This window comes from Scyliorhinus canicula, unplaced genomic scaffold (assembly GCF_902713615.1).
Source record: "Scyliorhinus canicula unplaced genomic scaffold, sScyCan1.1, whole genome shotgun sequence".
NCBI classification, from domain to species: Eukaryota; Metazoa; Chordata; class Chondrichthyes; order Carcharhiniformes; family Scyliorhinidae; genus Scyliorhinus; species Scyliorhinus canicula.
Window position 1 is genome coordinate 704,034 of NW_024055843.1, and position 6,528 is coordinate 710,561.

Sequence of the window (6,528 nt, forward strand, 5' to 3'; positions counted from 1 at the left end):
CTGGCTGACTGAGTGAATCGTTTCCCACATAGAGTGCAAGTGAATGGCCTCTCCCCAGTGTGAACTCGCTGGTGTGTCCGTATGGAGGAAGAATGAGTGCATCTCTTCCCACAGACGGTGCAAGTAAACGGCCTCTCCCCAGTGTGAACTCGCTGGTGTATCAGCAAGTTGAATGAATTGCTGAATCCCTTCCCACACTCAGAGCAAGTGAACAGACTCTCCCCAGTGTGAACTTGCTGGTGAGCCACCAGGTTGGATGATCGAGTGAATCCCTTCCCACACTAAGAGCAGGTGAATGGCCTCTCCCCAGTGTGAATTCGGTGGTGTTTCCGCAGGGTGGATGAATCGCTGAATGCCTTCCCACACAAGCGCAGGAGAATGGCTTCTCCCCAGTGTGAACGCGCTTGTGTGTCAGGAGATTGGATGAATGAGCGAATCCCATACCACACTCGGAGCAGGTAAATGGCCTCTCTCCAGTGTAACTGCGTTGATGAATCTCTAGCTCTGATTGAGATTTGAATCCCTTCCCGCAGTTTGAACAGGTGAATGGTCTCTCACTGGTGTGAACTCGTTTGTGTTTCAATAAGTTGGATGAATTAGTGAATCTCTTCCCACACTTGGAGCAGGTGAACGGCCTCTCCCCAGTGTGACTGCGTCGATGAATCTCCAGCTCTAATGGGGATCTGAATCCCTTCTCACAGTCACGGCATTTCCACAGTTTCTCCATGGTGCGGGTGTCCTTGTGTCTCTCCAGGTTGATCAGTCGAAGCCTCGCCTACACACAAACCAAATGTATGGTTTCCCCCTCTGTGAATGGAGCAATGCAAGCTGTGTTACTGGTTAAAGCTTGTTCCACTGTCAGTTCACTGGAACACTCTCACTCAGGCCTGTGTGTGTCTCGTACTTTTCCAGTCACACTGATGTTTAAAATCCTTTTGAGATTTGTGTCTGCAAATTCTCCCCTTCTATAATCCTGTAAAAGGAGAACACATTGCTATCAGTACAAGATAGAAATACAAAATCAAAAATTCTAGTTTATGTGAATCCTTCTTTCATCTATCATTTCTCAAAGATCAAACCAGACACATTCTCTCCATTCTCACTGTGTTGTACCTAATATTCACCCAAACAATTCTCGTGAACGATTGATTCATACTTCTCAACAGTTTCTACTCTACGCAGTCTCCTGAAATATATATAATTATGTGTACATGTAACTGTTTGAAAATGTGTAATACGCCAGACTCAATTTCTTAATTAATGCTACGGTGGCAGAGGATATGCAAAAGAACACTACTTAGACAGTAAGTGGTTTTAATCTGCATCTCTACCTATGTTTCCACATGAAATTTGATGGATACTTGAAGGAAATAAACTTGCACAAGTACAGTAATATAGGGGGAATGCAAGTGACTGGGTGGCTCAGCAAAGAGTTAATAAAGACTGGAGTTGCTGTTTGATCTCCTCTGTATGGTAAGGACTGTAAAGATACACAGTACTGTAATTTTAAAGTGGAAATAAATGATTTTGAGACAAAACCATAAATAACATATCAAACATGTACCACATAAAGATACCAGGCATATCTCTGTCCCATATTAATTCATTGTTCCCTTAAATGTCAGCCATCTCAAGGGGAAACCACCCTTTGAAAAATGAAAATCGCTTATTGTCATGAGTAGGCTTCAATGAAGTTACTGTGAAAAGCCCCTAGTCGCCACATTCTGGCGCCTGTCCGGGGAGGCTGGTACGGGAATCAAACCGTGCTGCTGGCCTGCCTTGGTCTGCTTCCAAAGCCAGCGATTAAGCCCAGTGTGCTAAACAGCCCCTAAATGAGGAACATTGGATGTTTCTGCCCGGTTTGGAACTGGACACCTTTTGCCTGTTAGGCGAATGTGATAACCACTACACTACAGAAACCACATTTTTGGCCAGGCAAATAAATGTGCCAATGTGAGGGAGAAAATGGAGTTAATGTGTTTAAGAGAGGAAGAGACCTGGGCCAACCTTTCTGGAGTCTGCACACTCCCTGGATTCACTTCCTTTAGAATTGAAAAATAAATAAAAATGGGGGAAGAGAAACTTTCACTCACAAATTTTACACACGGGAGGAGGTTTTAATCTGTGTGAATGCCAATCTTCATTCAGAGATGGAGCAGCAGCTTTGCTGGGCTGTAATTAGCAGCTTCACAAGCCCCAGATTCACACAATCCAGGAAGCTGCTCGTTGGCACAAAGCCCGCGTTCTGACTGGCTGGGTGTTCAGAGTGCCTCCGTTCATCCAGCTCCTCCCATTGGTCAATCCCTTGCATGAAGACAATGGGGAAGCAAATCCCGAGCTCACGTGGGGGTGGAAGACACTTTGACCTCCAGACGGGCGTTGAGCTGTTGTCCAATCCGCAGTATTCTGCTTCTTGGAACCAATGGATCACGGTGTGCTGGGAACGCCCCTCTGAGAAGTATGACGTCACAAAGAACTCTGCCCGAATCCTCCAATAGAAATCACTGTGCTCCGCGGTGACGTTGACAGGCGCGCGGCCACGGGAGCCCCGCCCCAACCGTTTGTTTCCCCCCATTCCCCCGACAACCCTGGAGAGAAGGTTTCCAGTCAGAGCGAGCAGCCGCTCACTGACTTCCCCCCCCCCCCCGGCCTATCTCCACAGCGGCTGCTGGTCCAAATCGACATCGGGAGCACTGCGCCTGCTCCGGACAGCAGCGCGTTCTGCGCTTGCGCGCTGGGTCCGCAGCTGTGGGGGAGGGGACTTTGCAAAATGTCTTCCCATCATTTTCTTCCCAGTTCTCCAGCATTGGTTTTTAGCTTCACACACAGCTAATACGTCCTCCTCTGTTCAACATCTGTGAGTAAAATACTTTCATTCTCCCTCTGGGAAATACAGAAAGTTGTGGGACTCTGGAACTGGAATTGGAGACAAATCTACTGAGGGGGAAATGCTGTTATTTTGTGGAACCTGTTTTTATTGTCTGAGATATTTAAAGTCAAATTTATCCTGTCCATTCATAAGACCATTAGATATAGGAGCAGAATTAAGCCATTCGGTCCATCAAGTTTGCTCCATCATTCAATCATGGCTGATAAGTTTCTCATCCCATTCTCCTGGCATCTCCCCACAAGCCCTGACCCCCTTGTATTCAAATATTGTTTGTCTGTTAATACATGATTCAGTTATGCTGATTTAAGAACATAAGAACTAGGAGCAGGAGTAGGCCATCTGGCCCCTCGAGCCTGCTCCGCCATTCAATTAGATCATGGCTGATCTTTTGTGGACTCAGCTCCACTTTCCGGCCCGAACACCATAACCCTTAATCCCTTTATTCTTCAAAAAACTATCTATCTTACCTTAAAAACATGTAATGAAGGAGCCTCAACTGCTTCACTGGCAGGAATTCCATAGATTCACAACCCTTTGGGTGAAGAAGTTCCTCCTAAACTCAGTCCTAAATCTACTTCCCCTTATTTTGAGGCTATGTCCCCTAGTTCTGCTGTCACCCGCCAGTGGAAACAACCTGCCCGCATCTATCCTATCTATTCCCTTCATAATTTTAAATGTTTCTATAAGTTCCCCCCTCATCCTTCTAAATTCCAACGAGTACAGTCCCAGTCTACTCAACCTCTCCTCATAATCCAACCCCTTCAGCTCTGGGATTAACCGAGTGAATCTCCTCTGCACACCCTCCAGCGCCAGTACGTCCTTTCTCAAGTAAGGAGACCAAAACTGAACACAATACTCCAGGTGTGGCTGCACTAACACCGTATACAATTGCAACAGAACCGCCCTAGTCTTAAACTCCATCCCTCTAGCAATGAAGGTCAAAATTCCATTTGCCTTCTTAATCACCTGTTGCACTTGTAAACCAACCTTCTGTGACTCATGCACTAGCACACCCAAGTCTCTCTGAACAGCGGCATGCTTTAATATTTTATTGTTTAAATAATAATCCCGTTTGCTGTTATTCCTACCAAAATGGATAACCTCACATTTGTCAACATTGTATCGGGATGAGGAGATATCGGGGAGGGGGTGATATCGGGGAGGGGGTCCAGGCGGTGCTGCGGTTTCTATGGAGACACAACCACCCCGAAGTTTCCCAATGGGGCCAGTGGGCAGCAGAAGCCGTCACTGCGCCTGCGCCATATCCATCCCAGCATCCCCTGCTTGTCAGCAGCGGCCATCTTGTGTCGCCAGGGGAGACCTGGCCGCCAACTTGTGTCGCTAGGGGAGACCCGGCGGCCATCTTGTGTCGCCAGGGGAGACCCGGCGGCCATCTTGTGTTGCCAGGGAGAGTCTGGCTGGGGATGGTCAGTGTGACCGGCAGTGGGAGGAGGGAGATGCCGTGTGGGTGGGGGGCTTTCCTCTCAGCATGGAATGAATGAAACTAAAGGGAAATTTCAGCTCATTCTTCAACTGCTGCCTGAACTGAGTCTGTGTGACGGGCGTAAATGGCAGTGTTTGTGCAGCAACTCAGGAGCTCAATTTACGTGAGCAGCACGTTAATACAGTGGTTGGCATTGCTGCTTCACAGCGACAAGGATCCGGTTTCGATTACCGGCTTGGGTCACTGTCTGTGCAGAGTCTGCACTTTCTCCCCGTGTCTGCATAGGTTTCCTCCGAGTGCTCTGGTTTCCTCCCACAAGTCCCAAAAACATGCTTGTTAGGTGAATTCGACATCCTGAATACTAAGGATTCCACAGTGTGGCGACTGGGGAGATTTTCACAGTAACTTCATTGCAATGTTAATGCAAGCCTACTTGTGACATTGATAAAGTTTATTATTTATTTGATTTTTTAAAAAAGTGAAACCTTATCCTGCAATTTAGTCCATGGAAGTCCAACAGTGGAGATGGAGGCCATTAAACCTATCGAGTCTGCACCGACCCACTGAAAGAGTACCCTACTTAGGCATTATCCCCGTAACCTCAGTTAACCTGCATATCCTTGGACACCAAGGGGTAATTGTAACATGGCCAATCCACCAAACATGCACATCTTTGGACAGTTGCGGTTCTCTGGAAATGTGTTTATTTTCAGGTTATTGGTCCCTACGGAGATTGTAGCAGCATTAATATGTCTAGATCTTGTATGGTACATATTAAATATATTATTTATGGCTGTGCATTAAAGTTCATTTATAATTATTTCTATTCTGTAAGATTGTAGTGAAGCAACGTTACATATTTCCAGTCAGTCATTACAGTAGAGAAGGAGTCCGTTCAGCACCTCGAGTCCATGCTGACTCTGTGCAGATAATCTAATCAGTCCCATTCCCCCTCTCTATCCCCATTCCTCTGTAGGTTTAGTTCCTTAAATATCTATTTTGGAATTTTTAATCATCTCCTCTTCCGCCACCCTTGGAGACGGTGAGTTCCATATAATGATGACTCACTGCCAAAATAAATGTCTTCATCAAACCACCTCTGTGTATCTAATGAAGTAATATCTCACACATTCTTGAGCCCACTAAAATGCACTTATAAATTTAGACCAACTACTTGCATGAAGATTTTCAGATCCCTGTGTGCTGAAAAGGAAGTAGTGAGCATGGATCTAGATAAATGGCACCTTGAGAATTGGAAGTGTGTATATCAGGCACAGCAGAGTGAGAATGAACAGAGAGTGTGTGAGACGGTGATTTACAACTTTTGGGGAACAAGAGAGGAAAGAATTTTCCATAGAAACTAAAATGATCTGTTCTGAATGTCTATCCTGGATTTACAGTGATGACTTTTGAAAAAACTATTTTTACAGGATATCAAGGGAAGGATTTTCAGACACAAATTTAAAAACAAATGTCATGCCGCGATCTGACACAGCCAATCAATTCATTGAGAGCTGAATATCATCAGACTTTGAATCTAGAGTATGAAATGTTTCTGTCTCAAAACATTTTAATCATCAGTGACTGGAAAAGCACCGAGACACACACACACGCTCAAGCGAGAGTGTTCCAGTGAACTGACTGTGGAAAGAGCTTCAACCAGTTACACAGCCTGAAGAAACATCACACCATTCACAGCGAGGAGAAATCATACACATGTTCCATGTGTGGACAATGCTACAACTGATTGTCAAACCTGGAGAGACACAAGGACCCCCACATGATGGAGAAACTGTGGAAATGTAGGGACTGTGGGAAGGGATTTCTGTTCCCGTCTGCTCTTGAAACCCATCGACGTATTCACACTGGAGAGAGACCATTTACCTGCTCTGTCTGTGTAAAGGGATTCAGTGATTCATCCACCCTGCGGAAACATCAGCATGTGCATACCAAGGAGAGGCCGTTCACCTGCTCTGAGTGTGGGAAGGGATTCAGGGATTCATCACACCTGCTGACACACCAGCGAGTTCACACTGGGGAGAGGCCATTCACGTGCTCTGACTGTGGGAAGGGATTCAGGAATTCATCACACCTGCAGACACACCAGCGAGTTCACACCGGGGAGAGGCCATTCATCTGCTCTGCATGTGGGAAGGGGATTCAGTCAGTCTTGCAACCTGGTTGTTCACCAACG